General features: G+C 43.9%; 1 long non-coding RNA gene and 1 other non-coding gene across 2 annotated transcripts in view; one reads left to right on the top strand and one right to left on the bottom strand.

Moving 5' to 3' along the window:
* Positions 1-419: 419 nt before the first annotated feature.
* Positions 420-578, bottom strand: LOC119535617. The gene has a single exon (XR_005217233.1). It is a non-coding gene; the product is annotated as a small nucleolar RNA SNORA81 (small nucleolar RNA).
* Positions 579-7,257: 6,679 nt separating this feature from the next.
* The window catches only part of LOC119534806, a 34,115-nt gene continuing 16,262 nt past the window's right edge, over positions 7,258-25,110 (top strand). Inside the window, exon 1 of the long non-coding RNA XR_005217116.1 lies at positions 7,258-7,458. This is a non-coding gene — a long non-coding RNA (uncharacterized LOC119534806). The remainder of the gene's footprint in view (positions 7,459-25,110) is intronic.

Here is a 25,110-nt window from a genome sequence, read left to right as displayed (position 1 = left end):
CATCAACTGCAGCTATTGACTACTGTGAATATAGTTTTCATTATTGGTAGACAGGTCATAGTTTATAGCCAAAGATATTTGTTGCACATCCATCTTATAAGCCAACAAGTCAGTAGTGATCAGAACATGGCTTGAGCCTGATTGAATTCCCTCATGGTCACATCTCTTTCTTCTGGTCCATGTCACCATGCAGTACAGAAAATGTAAAGTCCCTGGCATGCATTTTCTCAGTAAGCCAGTCCACCTTGAGCCTTGTACTGAGAAAAATAACAGCCTGAGTAATGATCAGCCTCTCTTAAAATTTACAAAGTGTATCCAGCTTCCATTCCTACAGTATTTAAAAGAAAAAGTAGTAGTTGTTAATCATTAATTTCCAAACTGCCTTCGTTAGAAATTCATTATATTAGGTCTGTATAAAGACATATGGCACCAAATCTTAAGACAAAGGACACTGAACATTAAGAAAGAGGTCCACTGCAGTATTTACAGCCTATTTTCTTTGCACATCTTGAATTTTGAGTGCTGCATCACTGGGAGGAGTTAGGCTGGGTCCTGCAGCTTGGTGAACGCATGAAGCGCTCCTTCCAACAGCACTGGCACCGAGGTCAAGGGCGCGTCACCTTTAAGGGACACATTTACTCAACAATTTTGTGCCAGGCACCATTCTAGGCGTGGGATGTAGAGCAAGGAACCAGCCAGATGTGGAGTTACATCCTAATGGGGGGAGAAAGACACTAAACAAGACCAAGAAGTAAAATACATAGATGTTAGGTTGTTGGAAGTGCTAAAGAGGAAAATAAAACCCGGGAGCTAGACTGTCGAGGAGTGGGTGTGCAATTTCAGATAAGTGTTCTGGGAAGACCTTACTGAGAAAGGGTCATTTGAAAATAGACCTGTAGGAAGTGGGAGAAGGAGCCACGGGGAGAGGTGGGAGAAGGGCCTTGAAGGAAGTGGAAGCAGCAAAAGATAAAGCCCTGAGACGTGGGCACCCCTGACTGTGAAGGTCAGTTCTATGTGTCATCCTGGCTGGGCGATGGTATCCAGTTGTTTCATCAAACACTGGCCCAGATGTTGCTGTGGAGGTATTTTATAGACGTGATTCACATCTACAATCAGTTGACTTCAAACAAAGGACATCACTCTCCATAACATGGGTGGGCCTCATGCCATCACTTGGAGGCCTTGGGAGCAAAAACTGAGATTTCCAGAAGAGAAGAAGAAAGTCTGCCTCAAGAGCACACCATCTACTCCTCTCTGAGTTTCCAGCCTGCTGATCTTGCCTGCAGATTTTGGACTCAAGACTCCAACATCAGCTCCTTTCGGAATTTCTGGCCTGCTGGCTTCCCCTGCGGATTTCACACTCAGGATTGCAACATCACACTTCCCTGAATTTCTGAACTGGGGGGGCCAGCCCTATAGAACTCCCACTTGCCAGCTCCCAATTCCTTAAAATAAATTTCTTACACACTCTGTTTCTCTGGAGAACCCTGACTGATACAGGTTTTGGTACGAGGAGTGGGTATGTGTTAATTTGCTCAAGGAATGCCACCACCTCTGGAACCCTGATATCTGGGGACCAGCAAGGAAACTGGAGTGTCTAGAGCAAGATGAGTATCAGCAATAATTATAGACAATGTGCTCAGAGAGGCACCAGGGACCCAGGTAAACAGGTCCTTGCAGGTCACTGGAAAGACTTTGGCATTTACTCTGAGTGATATGGGGAAGTCCTGGGGGATTTTGATGTTTGGGAATTAAAGAGGTAGAATTGGGAGAAAACAAGAAGGATTAGGGAAACATAGCCATCAGTAGCCTCTTAACAAATCTAAGAGAGTTGAGGGAGCATTTAAGACATTGTTCCTAAGACAGCTATCTCAGTGTTTCATGATACTCCAACCATTTTTCCTTATGAGATCACGGGATGACCAGTAGTAAGTCGTTGGAGGTCGTGCCTCTACAAGCTAAACCCCCTGCTGGCCTTCAGCAGTTCCACAGGCCAGCCATTTGTCTTCAGACCCAATCCTAGCCTTGGGGGGACCACACTCACACCATGTGGGAGCCGCGACAGGGTTTCATTACTTTCCATTAAATTCCTTCCAGCAAAAGGCAGCAACCCTGCAAGGAGGGACCTGGTGCGTGTCTTTGGCAACCGGATGCTGGTCAATATCTCATGATTTCCCATGAGGCTCCCTGATGTCCAGCCATCCGGTTGCACTGGGAAGGGAAATAGGAGGGGTCCAGTGTCCTCTCTCCATAAGAGCCTCCCCAGGGAACCTCTCAATAGGCCACAGAGTTAGGCCCTCAGGGAAATAAGGACCCAAGTTCTCTTGTTCTCATGGGGCACTGACCTGGGGCTGGTTGGGAGTCATCTATCCCTCAGGGATTCAACCTTCTGTTCAACAAAAACTGAGTCCTTGGGAGAAGGAAGAAGAGAGAGCAAAGGGCTGATGTGGCCTGGCTGGGATCCTTCCCATCCTTAGTCCAGAAAGTCTCCTCATTGGTCCTCCTTCCCCAACACGTTGCCGTTCTGGGTTCTGGGCATAGAGGGCAAAGGTGGGTCCTGCTAACTGTTTCTGGGTCCTGCTAATGCTGGAGTCCCTGAACCTCCTACCACATGTCCCCACCCAACTCTTCAGCTAGCCATGTGGAGTTATAGTGGGTCATGTCCCAGGTCCCAAGTGGCCCTGTCTTGCCCGGCTGTTGCCCCATCATGTGCATGTCCACATTCACGTGGGTGATATTATCTATGGGCTGTTCTGGGTTAGTGTAGAATTCAGGAATACATCTGTACCTAGTCAGGGGTGTCCACTAGAGTTTGCTTCTTTATACTCATGTGTTTCTATGCTGTGATATTGACAAATGGCCATAGAAAGAGAGGGGGGAGAGAGAGACATTCAAAAATACTGTAACATTTTAGTAAGACAGAGGCAGAAGTATGGGAGAGTTGGGAATGAAAAACAAGATATGGGACAGGGACAAATATTGATCCTACAGGTTGGAGATCTTGTTCAGCTTCCTTTCCTGAATTATCATCAGGAGCCTACAGGCTAAATTTTCTTTCATGGCTTCCCACTGGTGAAGAGAAGACTTATTCAGCTAGGAGCTGATGCAATTTCTGCTGCAGCTGGAACTTCCTCCAGGCCTTGGACAAGTGTTTATGGTTGAACACCCTCTTTTCTCAACCAAGTTGAAAGCGTTGGCATTCCAGGCAGGCATGTGCTCAGCTGGGGCTTGGCACAAATAGCTCCCTGCATTACTCAGCTACAGCCCAGCTCCACATGTCTTTTAAAAATAGCAATGCTGTATTTGAAATTTTCAAGAGAAGACATGTTGGGTGGGTGCATATATCTCTGCCACGCCCTCATCTCAGTTCATTCTCAGGAGATACAAAATTAGAACACTTCAGCAGGGAAAAGAGAGGAAAGATTACTAACAGACATACCCCTTCACCTTACTTGTCAGGGAAGGGATATATCCTCTGGGACAGTATTTTAGTAAGAACCTTTCTTCTCTAAGCCACTGTGATTCATCTATAGAGGAATTGGGCTGAAAATAAATGGGCAGACTTGAAGCTCAGCCTCATTGGTTGAGATCAGCATTGAAAAAGCCTCCACTGGGTCCCAGTGAGAAAGAGGAAGTGAGAGGAGTGATGTACTAATGGAGCAGACATGCTTTCCAAACGCAGACTCTCTCCTACCCAAGCATCCATGCCACCTCACAGGCTTGTAGCCACCTTCTTGTCCAGAACTGTGTTCTACAGGCCTGAGTCAACTCGGGGATGCTGTAACTGGGGTGCATCTACTCAGTGAAAGAGGACCCTCGGCATTCCAACCCGTTAGTGAAAACGGTGGTGCTAGGAAGGGGCAGCTGGGATAGTTGGAATTGTTTCAAGAAATTCCAAGAGGGCCAGACGCCTCTTTGGGAGCCTGCAAATTGAGATGGGAAAGAATGTTCCATCCAGGGAAAGAAACGTGTTTAAGGAACCCCATAGTTCCAGTCATCAGCTCCAAGTTGACAACTGAGAAAACTGGAACTGCCCGGGGTGACTCCATTTGAAGCTCCACTCCAAATACCCTGCGTCCACGAGGTGGTTGGTGTTCAAACCTACCAGAGCTCAGAGGTCTTGCAAACAGAGTGACCTTATTCCTACAGGTATCAGCATCACCACTGAAGCAGTGCCCTTTACACCCCCAGACGCTCCAAAAGAAAACTGTCTTCTGCCATGTGTCCCTCGTGAAAACTGACATTGGACTGGAGGCTAAGGGCGAATTCCTTCTGAGGTCTATTTTTGCCAGTTTTGTTCCCCTTTCTCACTACTATTCACTACTTCCTGCTGCTTTCTGCTTTCCCAGCAGAGAGAGCCCATCACTGAGTGCTTCCTAGAAGAAAGTACTGGATACTGGGTTAGGAACTGAACTGACTTTCATTCTAACTGTCTTCATGAAGGAGATGGTATTAGTCTCCTTTTACAGAGGAATACATTTGGGCACAGAGAGAGCACTTTCCCTGGCCGAGGCTGCACCTGAACCCTGTATTCATGGGTGGTAAGGGCTCTGTGCCCTCGTAAGCCTGCACCATCCCCACCAGCTCCCAGACCTGCCTGTGGCTTTCAGGGCTGTATGGGGATGGCTTCATCTCAGGGTCTCAGAGTGACATCCTGAGAGACCCAGCAAAGCTGTTTAGTCACCTTTCAAACACCCCACCCCCACCCCTGCCACACACACAGATTTCCATGCCAGCTCCTGCCACCCAGACTGCAAGACTGTGGAGAAAGGAAAGTAACCCTTCTTAGGGAAAGATAAGGGAAAGATGAAAGTGGCTCAAGAGAGAAGGGGATGGTTACTTCCAAACAGATCAGACAGAACGCTGAGTCTTTGAGGACATTTCTTTTTTAAAATCCCAGCAGAAATGGCCAGTTTTGATGTGGGAGGAAAATACCTGGAACTAGACACCATGTACCAAACATGCTGCCCAGATCCACAGCTGCCCTCTACCCACACCCAAGCCCATCAAGCCCTGGTGAGCTCCCAGTCTTCTCAACCCTCCTCGTGGGTCAGAGGTCAAGACTCACAGGCGATGAGACCATAGAAAGCAGAGAATGGGGAGCCACCCTGCTCTCTGGAGACCATTAGCCAAGACAGCACCTGTTGAATGAGGAAGGGGGCCAGGGCCCCCTGTGGGGAGGGAGCCAGTCCAGGTCCGACCCTGACTAGTCTCTGGGTTAACCTGTGTACTGCCGAGTCTCAAATGCACCCACACAGTTCCAAGTTTAGCTCCCCAAAGGCACGCATCTCACTGAAACAAATGTCCATGTGTATCCTTCCATTGCCCCCAGCTTCTTCCCTGCACTTGCCCATTGGCTTCTTAAAATCAGCAACAAATGATAGGTGCAGCTTCCCTAAGCAGATCAGAGAGCAGGTAAGCCCAGAGGAGAGCTCCGATTAGAGGTAGGGTTGGCTTTACATTCAGATCCGCTGGGAAACAACCCGAGTTCCTGCTCTCTGGTCAGCCCCTGTGGACCATGGGCCCTGAGAGTTAAGAATTCGAACCCAAAGAGGGGCCTGGACCTGGAAAGGCTACTAGTCTCCTAGGAAGGCAAAGTATGGAAAAGAGAATGCAAGTTTAAAGACCTGCAAGTGGCACCACTGGGATTCACGAGGAGCAGAAAGGAGAGGAGAAAAGGCAGATGGAGTGAGAGGTAGAGGGAGGAGGAAGGGGGCACTGGGGGAGTGGGTGGCATGAGGAGTAATCGTGGAGGGGGAAGCAGAGAGGAGCAGACCGAGAGACCCTCTGTGCTCCTGAAGCTACTGGTTCAACTCAGTGTTCCTGTGAGAGAAGCTTTCACCTGCCAGCAGGAAGCAGGTGGATTTTACAAGGCAGGAGCCGGAGGCAGGGCACCTGGGGGCTCTCTGCTCCGGTGCTGCTAGAGCACTGGCCACACACGACTATCAGCTGCTGGGAGGATTTGCTCCAGGAAAGGGGGCAGCTGGGCTTGGTTGGACTTTGCTGGAGTTTCCTGGGCAGAAAACTTAGGTCAAATTTAATGAGAGTCTTGCTGGCTCACCAGCTGAGACAGAAAATGGTCTCCCCCCCAACTACGTTTTTTTGTTTTTTGTTTTTTGGAACAGTTTTATTCACACACCATACAATCCCTCCAAAGTATACAATCAATGGCTTTCGGTATAATCACAGAGTTCTGCATTCATCACCATAATCAATCTGAGAACATTCTCATTGCTCCAAAAAGAAAAATCTCAAACCCCTCAGCCCACCCCCATCCTTGACACTGAGCATTGGTTTAGTACCTTTGCTACAACTGATGAAAGAATATTACAATAGTACTGTTAACTACAGTCCATAGTTTGCATTGGTTGTAGTTTGTCCCATATACCACCCCATTATTAACACCTTGTAATGGTGACATACATTTGTTCTAGTTCATGGAAAAACATCTTATATTTGTACTATTAACCACACTCATTGTCCACAACAGGGTTCACTCTGTTATACCATCCCATGTTCCATCCTCTAGCTTTCCTTGTAGTGACATTCACGGCCCTAAACTTGCCCTTTCTCTAGGAACCGCCAACATACTTCTGGGTGAGGAGGAACCTGCTGAAGGCAAATCAACAAGTCTCTCTAGGAAAAGCCTCATCTGCAGGGAAGGTCAAGGCTGGGTCAAGAGCCAGCCTTGGAGTCTGTGCCCTGAGCTGTGACCCCAGGGGCTGTGACCCCGGGCTGTGACCTCGAGCCGTGACCCAGAGCTGTGACCCTGGGCTGTGGCCCTGGGCGGTGATGCTGTGGCTGACTCACCTCGCAGTGACGTGCTCCACCTGGCTGGTTGACACGCAGCGATGTGTTAAAAAGCCGTGAGACATGCCTGTCTGGGGACGCTCGCCCTGCTTCTGATATTTCATATCCTGCCGCACTGGAATAGATGCATGGGAATTTTAAATTTCCAGGGTAATAAAGGCCCTGCTTAAGAAATATGAGGGTAGAGCCGTGATGTGACGACTGATATCACCAAATTATTCAGAAAAATAATATTGCCTTAAGGCTTCCCTGCTTCCTAAGCCATTCCTAGGACCAGAAATGAAGCCCATGCCCTGTGACTTTAGCAGTCACTGAGATAAACAGGTGAATGACCCGGAGTTACTGCGCGCCTTTGGCTCGGTATCCCTGGGCAAAGAACACAGAAATGAAACTTGATCTGAGCACGGGGCTTTCCGTGCTAAAAGCAGGACAGCAAACGGGGGCAGTTGATCACTGAGGATAACATGCAGCGGGTCCGAGGCAGGCATCCTGACTGCTGCCTGCTGCTCAGGCGCGGTTCGTCTTTCCCGCTCAGCGCCCGCACCTCAGGGCCTTCCCCCCGCGGAGACTCTCCCGCACGCGCTGATCCACGCGCCCGCCTGCCTGGCTCTTGCTGACATGCTGTGCCCCTGTGCTTTGCTAGTCCAGGTATGTCTGCAAACCCGCAGTTTCAGCTTACTGCAAGTGCGAAATCCTGGACCCCAACCCAAACCTGCACTTTTAACAGGATTCCCGGGAGGTTGGCTTCAGAAGTGGGAGAGGCCGTGCTCTCGTGATCTTGGTTGGAGAGAGCGCCTTGTTTCTCCGCGCAGGGTGGGGACACCTCACGAACGGGGGGCCCGTCTCTGCAGCGCTGGTACCTAGCGGACACGCCAACGCCTTAAAAGCTTTTCTCGGGGTAGGAGTCCCCGAAAGGCGAGTGGGCTGGCCGTGGGCATCCCGCCTCTCCCTCGCTTCCTATCGCACTCTCCCTTCACTTCCTGTTTCCGGTCGGCTCCTTCCGGGGCTTCCTGTCCCTGATGCAGCCCACAGCGTATTCCCTTCTGCAGAGTTCAGACCTGAGGAGCAGCCAGCATGCCAAGGCTGGACTGTGGCTTTTGGTTTAAGGTGTGTTGGAGACATTTGTCGTCTTCTTGCCAACTCGGCATCAGAACCCCTTCATACAGGAGGGAATCCCACCACTACCTTGGGTCTTGGGGTGGCAGGGAAGCAGAATCCGCCAGGTTTGTGTTTTCCTTTGTGACCGCACTTGAACAGTGTCCTCAAGTGCTGGGGAGTGGGCCTGCGACCCGGGCTTCGCCACCAGAGGCTCCCCACTCTACGCTTTAAGGACAGAGCTGGTTCTGCAAACCCTGGCGGCAGGGGTGGTTGAGCAAGGGAAAGGCACAGGCTCTGGACAAGGCAGAGGCAGTGGTCCCCTCCCCGGGCTAGTGCTGCCTGATGTGGGGTCTTGGATTTTCCAATTCTGTGAGCTACCCAATATACTCTTAGTAAATTCCATCTCTGCTTTATGGTTTCTTTCCCTGGCAGCAAACCACACTGACTCATAGAAGGAGATAGATGTTCACCTGTGAAGTTCAGGGCCTCTCCTTCTAGTTAAAGAGGGCTGCCGTATCAAAGGGAAGAGGATCCATGGAGCCAGGAAGACTAACCAGTTCCCAAGGATTGAAGGGATCATATTGTCTGGTTTCCCGCTACCTTCTCCAAGTGTGGGCCAATCAGTGATTTGATTACCCTGGAAGATATTCAGGCAAATCCTAGGGAACCTTTGGAATAACATACACATTGTACTTTTCAACACAGGAAAAGAAAGACCTATAATTATTTCTTTCAGTTTGGAAAGTGCTTGATCTGGCACCATAGAACTTGATCTATCCAAAACTGCTTATTGAAAACCTACCATATGCAGACTTGGCTAACACTTTGCCCAGTTTGCTTGGTGGAGAATGGCCAAGTCTGGTCTCACATCACCCTACAACTGGAATCAGTTAGAGTGATTTGAAGCCTGCTTCAGAAAATTCTGAAAAATTAAATGTCTTAGTAAGCCTTCCATTCACCCTGAGTTCCTTGTTGGGTGATGTGAGAAAGAAAGAAGGAAATAGTGTCCTCCAAAGTGTTTGTTCATTGAGAACAGAGCTTCATTGTTAAAAATAAAACAACAAACCACAGAGAGAGAGAATAGAATTATTCTCCATTGGCCAAGAATTTGCTACAACTAGCTTTTGCAGAGGAAACCTATCCCTCTTTGGCTAGAAGCATCACATCTGTAAGACTACAATTGGAAGGATTCCTGTAGGGAGCTGTGGGTAATGTCCCTGAGCTTGGCTTGCTCCAGCCTGGAGCACTCTTGGAAAACCTCATGATAACGGACCCCAACCAGCCCATGAACAGAGATTATGGTGGGACTAGAGGAGCTCAGTAGGGCAGCACCTATTCCAAAGTGGAAATCGAAGGACATCTGGAGATCTGACAACAAAATGGGCCCGATTTCATTCCTTTCTGGACCTACGCTTGATTTCCCTTCTGTGGAGGGATGTCAGTTCAACTCAACAGACTTGTTCTGTGTACCTTCTGTACACAGCTAAATTCCACATAAGCAACGGAAGTGATAGTCTTTTTTACAAAGACTGTTCATGGCGTTTATGTCCCGGTGGTGCTGAGGTATTAGTTGCTGGTCGAGTGGAAAAATTTGATTTATCAAAAATATTTTTTTGGAGCTCATTGGTGAGACAGAATTAATGAATAATTTGAAAGGCTTTGCTAAACCTTGTACTTGGCTATTAATGAATAGCAAGTGATCTTTTTCAGTATTCTTTGTAACACAATCAATTGGGGGCTGCTTCTGTTTCCTGCGTGGAAATTCTGTTGTAATGTTTGGCACTCCAGCAGCCGTCTTATAACCTTGAGGATGGAAGCCCAGTGCTACGAATGGTGGAACAGAAAGGTGGAAGGAGACTGTGTTCCTGATGACTTCATAGAGCTGCCCACATCTAGAGTTCCTTTAGAGAAGAGAATGAAGCCTATATGTTTATGCCACTGCAACCAGGTTTTTAGCTGAGTGCAATTCCTAACTGATAAAGGCTGTTTATGACTGCATTGTTCAAAGGAGTAAAAAGACGGCTACTTAAATATCCAACATTAAAGTATCAGTTAAAATTATTGTCATACATACAATTGATTACCAGGCAGAATTCATTCATTCACTTAAAAATTATCTATTAAGTGCTTACCATGTGCCAGACTTTGGGGATACAGTGATAAACAAGTAGACAGGGCCCCTGCCACCACAGAGTTGTATAAGAATGTGCAGTGGCATGGAAAGATGTTTCAGTAGAGGCGGCGACTGTGTCCTGGCAAAGTCTGTTTTTTGGGTGGAGCAACTCAGAGTGACCATCCAGGACCCCTTACTTGTGGGGACATTTAGTGCCTTGCCTCATTTTTCTTTTCTGAACATTGTTAAAATTCAATTTCTAAATTTGTCTCTGATGATATCCCACAGCACCTGTGAAAGATGCTGTTGACACAGGCTCTTCTTTCAAGTATGACTGTCATGGGCAGGCCCTATACTGGCTAAGGTACCCAACCCTGAACCCTCCTGGAGATGGTCTGGGGCTTCCACTGGTGCTTAAAAATATAAGGAGAGATGGGGCTAAAAGGAAGTGAGTAAAAACATTAGTAATGATTATGGGCTGTAGAATTCATGTGCTCTTTAGTTTTTCCCATATATTTATATTTTCCTGAAGTTTTATAAACAGATTTTACTTTTGTAAAACATTTTACTGAAGTATAGCAACACACATGGGTCATATGCATACAGCACAATGAACTTCACAAATCGATCGTCTATGTTGTCAGCGTCTGGACCAAGGAACAGAAAATTAACAACAGTCCTGACACCCTTGGATCCCCAAGAACAGTTACTCTCCTGCCTTCTAAAAACCATACATTCGTTTCACTAATTCTTACATTTTATATAATTAGAATCATACTATTTTGTGTCTAGCATTTTTTGTTCAACATTTGCTTGTGAGATTCATCCATGCTGTTGAACTGGCTTTAAGTCATTCATTCTGCTCTCTGGTGAATATTCCATTGGGCAATTAAACCACAATGTACTAATCCATTCTGCTGTTTATGAGCACGCAGGAAGTTTCCTCCTCTGGGCTAGTACCAGTAGGGAACTGTGCCCATTCTGGTGCCATCCTTTGCTGAGCGTGTGCAGCGTTCCTGCTGGCTGGATACCTGGGAGTCGAAGAGCTGGGCCACAGGAAGATCACAGCTCAGCTTTAGTAGGGTGGCCAGTTTTCCAAAGTGGTTGTCATATGTATTACTTTTGAAATAAGAAAAAAAAAGTAATTTAGAAAACATCCTGAAACAATGCTGTATACACCAAAACATTTTTCACATATGTTTAAATCCATTTATGGTAGAACAGAGCTTTCCATTTTACTCTCAAGTCATTATGTGCAATTCAATTTATAAGACACTATATACGGTGGAAAGATGCCCCAAACAGAGTCCCTGACTTCCAGGGAAGATGAGAGTGCAGTGCCCAGAGGGATGGATGTGCCACTCGAGGAGCATCAGCAGGTGGAGATATGACTAATGTGGGGGCAAGAGACATCCCAGCAGGCTTCGTTTAAAAGGCAAATTACATTTACAACGTTGTGCCACCATCACCACCAACCATTACCAACATTTCTTCATGACCCCAAACAAAAACTCTGTTCCCATTAAGCAGTAAGTCCTCAGTCCCTGCCTACCCGGGCCCCTGGTAACCTCTAATCTATTTTCTGTTTCCATGAATTTTCTTTTTCTAGATATTTCATATAGGTGGAATGATAAAATATTTTTTATGTCTGGTTTATATCCCTTTTGTGTCTGGTTTATTTCACTTAGGATAATGTTTCTGGGCTCATATAGGTGATAGCATGTGTCAGAATTTCATTCCTTTTTATGGCTAAACAATATTCCATTGTGAGTAGGTACCACATCTTGTTCATCCTTTCATCTGTTGATGGACACTTTGGTTGCTTCTACTTTTGGGCTGTTGGATTAATGCTGCTGTGAACACAGGCATTGAGCCTCCATTTTCAATTCTTCTGAGTATAAACCCAGGAGTAGAATTGCCAGGTCGTATGTTTAACTTTTTGAGGAACTGCCGAACTGTTTTCCATGATGGCTGTACCACTTTATACTCCCACCGTCGACGCACAGAAGTTCCAATTTCTCCCTATCCTCACCAATACTTGTTATTTTCCATTTTTTAAATAATAGCATTCTAGAAGGCGTGGAATGGTATCTTGTGGTTTTGATTTGCATTTCCCTTTTGACTAATAATGTTGAGCATCTTTTCATGTGCTTTTTGGCCATCTGTATATTTTCTTTGGAGAAATGTCTATTCAAGCCTTTGCCCATTTTTTTAATTTGGTTGTTTGTCTGGAGAAGAGTATTTTAGGAAGAGGGGATCATGTGAGTTGAGGCAGGAAATGGTGACCTGCCCAATTTAGTTCAGGTACAGTGCATGCAGAGAGATACACATGGAGGAAAGGCAGATCAGAGGTCATCCAATGCTGTGTTAAAGGGCTTGGACTTGAGTCTCTAGGTGCCAAGGAGTCTTTGAAGGCTTTGGGTAGGGTATGGATTAATCAGGATGGGCTATGTTATGCTGCAGTAACAAGCAGGTACAAAATCTCATTGGCTTAAAACCACAAGCTTGATTTGTTGCAACATTCACATTCACAGATCAGTTGCTGGTCCAGTCCCAGAAGGTCCAGACTCCAGGGCTCAGACTAATGGAGCTGCCACCTTCTGGGGTATCTTGGTCTTACATCATTGCATCAGAAGAGAAACACAGATCACTTCCAACAACACAGGAGCCAGACAGTGCACTCTGGCCACGTTGTAGAGAGGTAGGGGGCTGGGAATATTTTGTGAACAGCGCTAATGCCCTTTGCAGGGCAAAAAGGGTCAGAGCTGGAACCAAGGACAATTATTTTAACCTAGTGCACAGAATGGAAGGGATTTGAAAGAAAATGGCTATCATTTAAAGGCTACTGCAGTAGTCTGGGTGAAAAATAATGACCTGGTGCAGTGGAAGTGGGAATGAAGACAAAGGAAAAAGTGTACAAAATGCTACAGAAACAGAATTTATAGAACCTGTAGACTACTTGGATGTGGGTGGTGAGGAAAAGGGAAGATTTACAGGTGCCTCCAGAGCTCCAGCCTGGGGGTCCAAGGGCAGCAGTGCCCTTCCTTAGAACAGGGAATGAGAGAGGAGGAGCAATTCTTTGGGGTGAAGATGAGTTACCAACAGAGAAAGAATGGTGGTTTTATATATTTTGTTGCAAAACAAAACAAAACAACTCAGTTGGCAAGCAACCTGTGTGCACGTGCTCTGAGCTTTACACGGCACACTCCAGAAACTCATTATCAAACATTTTTGGGAAATAATCAAGTGATTTTCTTTCAGATTACTGACACTTTGCTATTTTGGTGGAAAATTTCCAAAGTGCATGTACTGGTTTGGATCTGTTATGTACCACCATGAAAGACTATGTTCTTTTTATCCACTCTTGTGGGGGCAGACCTATCACGGGTGGGACCTTTTGATTAGATAATTTCCATGGAAATGTGACCCTGCCCATTTAAGGTGGGTCTTAATTAGTTTACTGAAGTCCTTAAGAGAGCTCAGGGAGATAGAGAAAGAGAGCTCAGAGCTGACGCAGACCCAGATGCTTGGAGATGCAGACACAAAGATGTTTGGAGAGAAGCTAAGTGACAAAATCCAGAGTTTGCCCCAGAGAAGCTAAGAGACGACCCCCAGATGCTTGGAGAGAAATGCCCTAGGAGAAATGAGCAAGGACGCACAGGAACTGAGAGAGAGAAGCTAAGAGAGACAGAAGCCCAGAGATATTTGGAGAAAGCCATGGAAACCAGAAGTTAAACCTGGGAAAGGCCCAGCAGACTATAGCCATGTGTCTTCCCAGTGGACAGAGTTGTTCCAGACACCATCAGCCTTTCTTCAGTGAAGGCATCCTCTTGGTGGTGCCTTAGGTTGGACACTTGTATGGCCTTAGGACTGTAATTTTGTAACCTAATAAATCCCCTTTATGAAGCCAATCCATTTCTGGTATATTGCATTCCAGCAGCTTTAGCAAACCAAAACAGTGCATTACAGACTTTCTAACTTACTGCAAGCTACTTTTACAAAGAATGTCTTATTCATCTGTACAGTCCCCGCATCTTTCATAATGCTTTGAACATGGAAGGTGCTCAAATTCAGTGAAGAAATGTAACCTTTTCATGCCAACTCAGGGACACTGTTAAGCACATCAGCCATGTCCTCATGTGTTAAAACACAGCCGAGTAGGCATAATGCTCTGTAGATATGCATTGCTTTGCTTTCTGTATCTTCCGTATGTCAGTCCCTCGATGATCATTTTGGAGACCCTTTCTATACTAACCTCCACATTCCCATCTTAGGGTGCCAAAACCCAATAAGCAAAGTGATGGAAAATCTCATTTTAATGGTGAGTCAGTAGCCTCTGAGTGAGAAAACAAGGATATTTGAGAAAAGCCACATGCTTCGGTGCCAGGAGGCAGCCCCAAATCACCAACCCCTTGCACAGAAGGTGGCACCTGCTGATGGCTCGAGATGGGCCAGACCAGGGGCTAGGTGCTTCTCATGCATTCCATCCAGTCCCCAAAGTGGGTGCTGCTGCCATTCCCACTTTGCACAGGAGAGCGTGGCGGCTCAGTGAGGTCAGATAGTTAATCGGTGACAGAACCCAGAATTCATGCCCAGGCACTTGTTCTCCTAAGCCCTTGCTTCCTATTTGGGTTGTATCGATTCAAAGAGGGCTCTTTTGCTCTGCCTGTTTTCTCTTCTTCCCCTGTTTCTTCTCTGTCTATCCTCTATCTCTCCCTTTCTCTCTCTACCTCTTTCAACCTCTTTCTCTCAATTTGTGTCTTTCTCTCTCATTTTCATTCATTTTGACATTTTGGATTTTATTCCAGAAGGGCAGGATGCCAGAAGCCAAATCTTCAGATAAGATATTTCTCTGTGTTTTTATATTTGCCCTCAAGGAGCTTAAAATTTTCTGAAGGACTCGGGGTACAAAATATAATATGAGAACTAGAGAACATAATTTTTAGCTCAGTGATCAATTGAATGTAATAAAGCACTCATCCATCTTTAATTCCCACCACAGTCTGTTTTCATCCTCATTTCCCACTGCTTCAGCCCTGTACACTTATGTCCAGTCCTTCACCATTTCCAGGCTTGTATTAGTTCTCTCCTGGAACGCCCTTCTCTTACCTCCCTGTCTATCAGAAATTATATTTAGTTATCAAGATGCAATTCAGGTGACACCTTCTCCAAGGTGACTTTCCAAGCTCCAGCTACAATTATCAGCGTCCTTCTGTGTGTTCCTTTTCAACTTGATTGAATCTCTCCACCTGGCTCTTTTTCTTGTCCATCTTCTTTTGAGTCAATGATGGTAGGTTTCTCTCCCACTAGATTATGCCTGCAAGGTAAAAGCGATGCCCCAAAGCCTTTCCTGAATCTCCAAGGGTGATGTTCCTGTGGCAGTAGATTAGCTGCAAGTTTCGTATAGGAAGAGACTATGTTTTTTACACAATTATGCATAATACCCAAAGCAAACAATGCAACTTTGGAGAATTTTATACACTCTTTCCCTCTAATGTCACCATCGGTAGGAAATGGCTTCCAACACCATAAACCTTGGAGTGTGCTAAATTAAGTTGAATTTATTTGTGCTGTTCATGCTACAACAAAGATGGCATGACACTGATTTCTCCAATAAGGGTTGAAGCACTTTACAATTTAAATCAGTAAGCCTTCAGAAATCGCTTCAGTGGGACTTTATGAAGCTTACTTTGATGTAATACAGTATCTATTGTAAGTGACTTTTTAGCTTATGTTCTCAAGAATATGGTGTACACCAAATATTATAAGAGAGGTCAGCAAAATAAATAATTGGTGACTATACGTAAAGGCCAGTTAGGCGTTACCCAGGAAATATTGCAGTAATGGTGCCAACATTTTTGACTGCCCAATCAATCCTCATGGAAAAGATCAACAAGTTTATCTTTCATAATTCTCACTGAAAGTAATTTTCACTTATTACCTTTCACAAATAGCTATGCCTTATTCAACGGTATGGACAGAAAATATACACTAATAAAAACATTCAAAGATTTCATGTGTGCTATGTACTTGATTAATTCAACAAATATTTATTGAATGCTTACTGTGTTGGTTTGAAGTTGTATATACCCTAGAAAAGATCATGTACTTTTAATCCATTCCTGTGGGTGTAGACCTATTTTGAGCGGGACCCTTTGATTAGGTTGTTTCATTTGAGCAGTGCCCCAGGGTGGGTCTTAATCCTCTTACTGGAGTCCTTTGTAAGAGGATAAAAGACAGAAAAAACATGTAGACACTAAGCTCTGAAAGGAAGCCGTTGAAGCCAGAAGCGAAAGTAATGAAACCCAGGAGAGAAGGAACAACAGACCCCGGCCAAGCATCTTCCCATGTGACAGAGATGTTCTGGATGCAGCAGCCTGTCTTCAGAGTCCAGGTATCATCCTGTTGATGCCTTGAGTTGGACATTTTCATGGCTTAAGAACTCTAAATTGTAAGTTAATAAATCCTCATTGTAAAAACCAACTCATTTCTGGTATATTGCATTCCATCAGCTTTTGCAAACCAAAACACTTACTATATGCCGGGCACTGTTCTAAACCCTTTGTATACAGCAGAATACAGAGCAGGCACAAATCCCTGCCCTCCTGGAGATTTCCTTAGTAGATCCCCTAAGCACTGTGCTGGGAACATTCACAGGAATTCTCCATACAGTCCTCACACCTTCCTGGGAGATAGATTTTATTGTGCTCATTTGATTGATGAGGAACAGAAGCTCAGACAGATTAGGTAACTTGATCAAAATAAAACACCTACTTGATAGGCCAGCCTGAATTCACGCCTGGTCTTCTGGTTGCAATTCTGGCTCTGCTATCTTGCATTTTCCAAACTGGTGTTCTGTGAAACTTCTTCCAGGAGGTATTACTTGATGTTTCATAAAAATTGAAATTCCTTTTTCCAATATGTTTGGGAAATACTTATTGTCACAGGTTGGGTGACAGGTTGGCTTCCCCTAGAGGCCCTGAGATGCAGTTTGGAATGGAAGAGGTTCCTGAAGGTGTGCTCTTGGGATCAATACCTGGGGAAGGGAATGGAAGGAGGCAAGAGTGGGTAGAGGAAGAAGTCAGGCTGTGATGCTGACCCAGCAGGAGTTTCAAGGACGAATGACCCTTCAAAGCTGTCCCATGTTGGGGCGAGAAGACCAGGCCTTTACATGCCCATGCCAATCCATAATTTGATGTGATCTATCTCCAGAAGGGAGTGTGACCATGGGAAAGGTGGCTGTCTTCAGCCGAGTCAATCTCCACCGGGGACCAAGAGCTGAGGGCTGGCCCCCAGGAGCACTGCCAGCCGCTGGCAGCCAGCTCTTTATGCTGAAGGAGCAGCTGGGAAGTTCATTATATTGTCCACCAGGCTGGGAAAGTCGTCAGCACTAGATTAGATAAAATGACACAGATTTCTGTACTGCTGTCCACGCCAAGTCTTTAATGATCGAGTGTGTCCTGTGAATATTCAAGACGGGAATTTACTATGCAACCTTTCCACATTTATTTAAGCGCAGAATACCTTTAAGGTCCATAATTATTAACATCTAAAAAAAGATACCTCGGATGCAGTTTTGAGTAACACAGCACTGCACAATGCTGCCCGTGAATCTATGATGTGCTGACGATGGGTTTGCAAGGCTTCTGAGCAGAGCTGAGAGAACAAAGCATCTAAGGGAGGGGTCATGCAGGTCTACCAGAAATCATAGTGCAATTTGACAAGTGCAAAGAGGGAGATGTCAAATGTAGTAGAGTACAAAAAGTCACTCAAAATGGAATGTAGACCTAAAGTAGAACCTGTAACTATAAAACTCTTAGAAGAAAACATAAAATAAATCTTCATAACCTTGGACTGAGCACTAGATAAATGATACCAAAAACACAAGTGATAAAAGGAAAAAAAAGATAACCTTAACCTCATCAAAATTAAAAACACTATTATTCAAATAACACCATCAAGAAAATTTTAGAGAGACTCCACAGAATGGGAGGAAATATTTGCAAATCATATATCTGATAAATGACTTGTATCTAGAAAATGTAAAGAACACTTACAACTCTGCAATAAAAAGACAAATAACCCAATTAAAAAGTAGGCAAAGGACTTGAATAGACATTTCTACAAAGAAGTTTTATGAATCACCAATAAGCACATGGAAAAATGTTCAAGAGCATTAGTAATTAGGGAAATGCAAATCCAAACCACAATGAGATCCCACTTCCTACCTCCCTAGGATACCTATAATAAAAAAGACAGATCCTAACAAGTATGGACAAGCAAGTGGAGAAATTAGAACCCAGTGGAATTGCTGTTGGGATTGTTAAATGGTACAGTCACTTTGGAAAACAGTTTGGCCGTTTCTCAAAACATTAATCATAAGGTTACCACATGATCCAGGAACTTCACTCCTAGGTATATAACCAAGAGAATTGAAAACATTTCCACCCAAAAACTTGTCTCAGAAAGTTCATAGTATCATTACTCTAATAATCAAAATGTGGAAACAACTCAAATGTCTTTCAACTGATGGACTGATAAATAAATTATGGTATATATATATATATATGTATATTTATACACACACTCAATGGAATATTATTCAGAATAATAATAATTAAAAAAATGAGGTACTGATAACATGGAAGAACCTTGAAAACATCATGGTAACTGAATGAAGCCAGATACAAAAAGTCACACATTGTACAATTCTATCTTTATGAAATGTCCAAAATAGGCAAATTTATAGAGACATAAAGTAGGGTAGTGGTTGCCAGGCCAGTGAGCAAGGGGAGACTGTGTAATGATGGCTAGTGGTTATGAGGTTCCTTTCTGGAGTGATGAAAATGCTCAAGAGTTAGATAGCAGGGAGAACCTAAGATGGTGGCTAGGAGAGACAGGGCAAAAAACACCTCCATGAAAAATACTAGATAAAAGCCAGAAAATGACCCAGAACACCAATTCCAGTGACGTACCAGCTTTGACAAGTTCTGCTAAATCCACAGGGACTGTGCGCTTTGTGAAACCAGGAGTCTGCATTCTGAAATGAGTGAGTAAGCCTGCTGAATATCCAGCAGCCACGCTGTGGTGTGGGGAAACCATGGATTGGTGTTTGGAAGCTGACTAGTTCTTTTTTAAAAACCCAAAAGCGGCTGCAGATATGGCAGCAAGAACCGCACAGTGAAGCATGGCAGGAACGGGCTGTATGAACACCTCAATATCTGGCGTGAAGATAGCCTTTTGCGCACCTGCTACTAATTGTCTCGGAGCGAGGAAGGCAGTGGTGAGCCAAAAGGGGAATATAACCACACCCCTTGCAGCCATCTTTTCGGCGGGTTGGAACACTCCTGCTCAGTGCTGGTGCCACAGGCCAGAGCCATGCCAAAAAACCCAGTGTGACAGATAGTGTTTCCAGCAGCACGCACACACCACAATATTGGGTGTGGACAATAGCCTTTTGCGCACCCACAGCTAATTGTCCCAGAGCAGGGAAGGCAGAGCTGTGCAAGAAGGGGGAAATTAACATGCCCCATTCAGCCATCCTTACAGCAGACTGGGAATGCCCCTGCACAGCCCAGCGGCCCAGGGCTTCCCTTGAGGGATGGCATGCACTTGTGACATAGCACAACTTTCCCTCAGCAGAAGCCCTAGAAGGGCATGGCTTGGAAGAGGGACCCACACGGAAATCCCAGGAACCATACGCCAATACCAAGGACTTGTGGGTCAGTGGCAGAGACAATCTGTGGTGAGACTGAACTGAAGGTTTAGACTCTTGCAACAGCCTTAAATCTCCAGGAACACCTGGGAGGTTTCATTATTAAAGCTGCCCTCCCTCCCTAACCACTCAGACACATACCCCACATTCAGGGCGGATAGCACAAACAACACACCCAAACTTGGTGCACCAATTGGACCCCACAAAAATCAACCCCCCACACACTACAAAGTTGGGGAGAACTGACTTGAGGGGAATAGGTGACTCGTGGACACCATATGCTGATTAGTTAGAGAAAGTGTACACCACCAAGCTGTAGATCTGACAAATTAGAGATTAGTCTGTGAATAATTCTACATATCCTAAAAGAACCCTATCAAGTAAAGCAAATGCCAAGAGGCCAAAAAACAAGAGAAAATTTTAAGGCATATGAAAAAAACAGACAATATGGATAACCCAAACCCAAACACCCAAATCAAAAGATAAGAGGAGACACAGTACTTGGAGCAATTTAATCAAAGAACTAAAGACAAACAACAAGAGCATGGCACAGGATATAAAGGACATGAAGAAGAGCATGGCACAGGATATAAAGGACATGAAGAAGTCCCTAGAAGAGCATAAAGAAGAAATTGCAAGAGTAAATAAAAAAATAGATGATCTTATGGAAATAAAAGAAACTGTTGAAAAGATTCTGGATACTCATAGTAGAAGACTAGAGGAAGCTGAACAATGAATCAGCAACCACAAGGACCACAGAACGGAAAATGAAAGAACAAAAGAAAGAATGGGGGAAAGAACTGAAAAAATCTAAATGGACTTCAGGGATATGATAGATAAAATAAAACGTCCAAATATAAGACTCATTGGTGTCCCAGAAGGAGAAGAAAAAGGTAAAGGTCTAGAAACAGTATTCAAAGAAATTGTTGGGGAAAAATTCCCAAACCTTCTACACAATATAAATACACAAAGCATAAATGCCCAGTGAACTCCAAATAGAATAAATCCAAATAAAACCACTCCAAGACATATTCTGATCAGACTCTCAAATACTGAAGAGAAGGAGCAAGTTCTGAAAGCAGCAAGAGAAAAGCAATTCACCACATACAAAGGAAACAACATAAGATTAAGTAGTGACTACTCAGGAGACCCCATGGAGGCGAGAAGGCAGTGGCATCACCTATTTAAAATTCTGAGAGAGAAAAATTTCCAACCAAGAATACTTTATCCAGCAAAGCTCTCCTTCAAATTTGAGGGAGAACTTAAATTTCTCACAGACAAACAAATGCTGAGAGATTTTGCTAATAAAAGACCTGCCCTACTTCAGATACTAAAGGGAGCCCTACTGACAGAGAAACAAAGAAAGGAGAGAGAGATATGGAGAAAGGTTCAGTACTAAAGAGATTCAATATTGGTTCATTAAAGGACAATAAGAGAGAGAGGGAAAAAATATATCTGATAAACATAAACCAAAGGCTAGGATGGCTGATTCAAGAAATGCCTTCACAGTAATGATGTTGAAAGTAAATGAATTAAATTCCCCAATTAAAAGCTATAGATTGGCAGAATGGATCAAAAAATATGAACCATCAATATGTTGCACACAAGAGATTCATCTGAGACACAAGGACACAAAGAAATTGAAAGTGAAAGGATGGGAAAAAATATTTCATGCAAGCTATAGCCGAAAGAAAGCAGGAGTAGCAATATTAATCTCTGATAAAATAGACTTTAAATGCAAGGATGTTATGAGAGAGAAAGAAGGCCACTACATACTAATAAAAGGGGCAATTCAACAAGAAGAAATAACAATCATAAGTGTTTCTGCACCCAATCATGGTGCCACTAAATACATGAGACAAACACTGGCAAAACTAAAGGAAGCAATGGATATTTCCACAATAATTGTGGGAGACTTCAACACATCACTCTCTCCTATAGATAGATCAACCAGACAGAAGACCAATAAGGAAATTGAAAACCTAAACAATTGGATAAATGAATTGGATTTAACAGACATATATAGAACATTACATCCCAAATCACCAGGATACACATTCTTCTCTAGTGGTCATGGAACTTGCTCCAGAACAGACCGTATGCTGGGACATAAAACAAGCCTCAGTAAACTTTAAAAAATTGAAATTATTCAAGGCACATTCTCTGACCACAATAGAATACAATTAGAAGTCAATAACCATCAGAGACTTAGAAAATTCACAAACACCTGGAGGTTAAACAACACACTCCTAAAATATATGGTTTATAATGTAGAATGTAGGGGAACTAGCAATAGAGAGCAATTAATGAAAGGGGAACGATAACCCAATAAGAACAGATAAGCTATCGTGGGTAAATTTAACATTCTGGGGGTGCCCAGGAATGACTATGGTTTGTTAATTTCTGATGGATATGGTAGGAACAAATTCACAGAAATGGAGATTCCCTTAAAACAATAAGGTTGAACACCTTTTTATATATTTGTGATCAATTTGGATATCCTGCTTTACAAAGTGCCAATTTTTCTATTAGGTTTTATGTCTTCCTATTATTGATATGAAAGAATTATTTTTATATTTCTGTATATAAGTTTTTTTAATGAATTATATGTCTTGCAGATGTTGTTTCCCAGACTAATATTGCTTTTCAGTTTCTTAATGGAATTTTTGTAACTGTAACTTCTTAACTTGAATGTACTCCAGTTTATCCTTTATGGTTAGTTCTATGATTAGTGTGTTAAAATATTTTAAAGAGCTGGTGGAGAATGCAGGGATGTTGGGCTTCCCCACCTTGATGGTTGCTGATGTGCTCACAGACATAGGGGACTGGTGGTTTGATGGGCTAAGACTTCTACCACAGGACTTGCCCTTGGGAAGACTGTTGCTGCAAAGGAGAGGCTAGGCCTCCCTATAATTGTGCCTAAAAGCCTCCTCCTAAATGCCTCTTTGTTGCTCAGATGTGGCCCTCTCTCTCTAGCTAAGCCAACTTGGCAGGTGAAATCGCTGCCCTCCCCCCTAGGTGGGATCAGACACCCAGGGGAGTGAATCTCCCTAGCAACATGGAATACGACTCCTGGGGAGGAATGTAGACCTGGCATCGTGGGATGGAGAACATCTTCTTGGCCAAAAGGGGGATGTGAAAGAAAATGAAATAAACTTCAGTTGCAGAGAGATTCCAAAAGGAGCCGAGAGGTCACTCTGGTGGGCACTCTTATGCACAATATAGACAACCCTTTTTAGGTTCTAATGAATCGGAATAGCTAGCAGTAAATACCTGAAACTATCAAACTACAACCTAGAACCCATGAATCTTGTGGACGATTGTATAACAATGTAGCTTATGAGGTGTGACAATGGGATTGGGAAAGCCATATGGACCACACTCCCCTTTGTCCAGTGTATGGATGGATGAGTAGAAAAATGGGGGCAAAAAAAAAAAAAAAAAAACAAAAACCACCCAGTGTTTCTTTTTACTTTAATGGTTCTTTTCCACTTTAATTTTTATTCTTATTATTTTTGTGTGTGTGGTAATGAAAATGTCAAAAATAAATTTTGGTGATGAATGCACAACTATATAATGGTACTGTGAACAACTGAATGTACGCTTTGTTTTGTATGACTGCACGGTATGGGAATATATCTCAATAAAAATGAATTTAAAAAATTAGATAGCAGTGATAGTTGCACAACTCTATGCATACACTAAAAGTCACTGAATTGTACACTTTAAAAATGTGGATTGTATGGAATGTGCGATATCTCTCAATAAAGATTTTCTATGAAAAAATGCAGTAGGGACATAACTGAGATGGCAACTAACTTTCCCTGGGCACACCAAAAAGCCCGTGTGTAGCAAGCCTCTCTTGCTTACAAGCGGAAAAAATTAACTCAAACAAGATTAAGAAAAATGTGCAGGGAGGGGAAGGAGGAATTCCCGGCAGAACCGGGAAACCGAAAGGTGCAGTTTGCTTCAAGGTCTCTCCACGGGAGACAAGATGAATCCAGGCATAGACTCTCACCCTCAGAGCTGAGCAAGCCCAGCCAAAAGTGAGCTGCTCCCTTCCCACATCCTTAGAGCCTCCAAAAGGGGACTTTGACCCTGTTTAGGATGCAGACTCATCCCTGAACAAATCAATGGAACAAGAAGGCAGAGTTATTCTAACTGGCTACCCTGGGCCACACACCAATCCCAGTGATGGGGAAAGGGAGATTAGGGGAAATCTCAATGTTTTACCATTTTCCAAGGGAGAAAGAAGGAAAGCTGGATCTGGAATGAGTCTGCAGACCAAACGAAAAAAGGAGAAAGTGTAGAGGAAGTGAATGCCAGGTTGTTTTGGTTTGCCAAAGCTGATGAAACACAATATACCAGAAATGGACTGGCTTTTATCAACGGGGATTTATTAGCTTACAAGTGTACAATTCTAAGGACATGAAAATGTCTAAATTAAGGCATCAAAAGGATGATACCTTCTCTGAAGAGCAGTTACTAGTTAGCAAGGCACATGGCGATGCCTGCTGGTCCTTCTTTCCTGGGTTTCATTGCTTCCAGCTTTTGGCTTCAGGGGCTTCCTCTCAGCTTCTCTTAATTTCATCTCTTAGCTTCCATGTGTGTTGTATCCTCTTATAAAGGAAGTAAGAAAATTAAGACCCACATTGAATGTGGTGGGTCAGATCCCAATTGAAATAACCTAATCAAAGGGTCCCACCCATAATAACAGGTCTGCACCCACAGGAATAGACTAAAAGAACATGACCTATTCTGGGGTACATAACAAGTTCAAACCACCACACGGGTAGAAGGATTAGTTATGGCACCTTTTCTCTACTGTGATTTTTAATTTTTATTTCCCCCTACTATCAAGGCTCCTTCCTAGAGGGGTAATAGAAAAGAGTTGACAATAATCTAACAATGCCACAGTGATTGTATGTTCTACAGTGAAGATTTAGCAACCATATTCTATGTGCAATTATAAGGGTCAAGAATTAATATACATTCCAATTTAAGATTTAAGCTTACTCAGCATTTTCTCTATTCTGGATACTTTGGTTGAGTTAGCCTAATACAACCTTTCCCAAGGTTTTTTTCTGCCTTGCTTCTCATAGCCCCATTCCTTGACCATCAAAGAAATGGGTAACTTTTCCCCACAAATCTGTTCTTCCCCATCTCAGTGGGTGGAACACACATTCTCCCAGTTATTCAAGCCAAAAGCTTGAGATCATCTTTAACTCCTCCTCCCCCTCTCCCCTCTCAACCTCCAGTCTACAATCAGTTCCTGTAAATACTGCCTCTTAACTATTCTTGAACATTGTCCTTTCATCTCTATTCCCAATGCCAATGCAGTAACTTACCATGTCATCATGTCTTGCTTGGATTA

This window comes from Choloepus didactylus, chromosome 5 (assembly GCF_015220235.1).
Source record: "Choloepus didactylus isolate mChoDid1 chromosome 5, mChoDid1.pri, whole genome shotgun sequence".
Taxonomy (NCBI): domain Eukaryota; kingdom Metazoa; phylum Chordata; class Mammalia; order Pilosa; family Megalonychidae; genus Choloepus; species Choloepus didactylus.
This window is presented reverse-complemented; position numbering and strand designations above follow the sequence as displayed.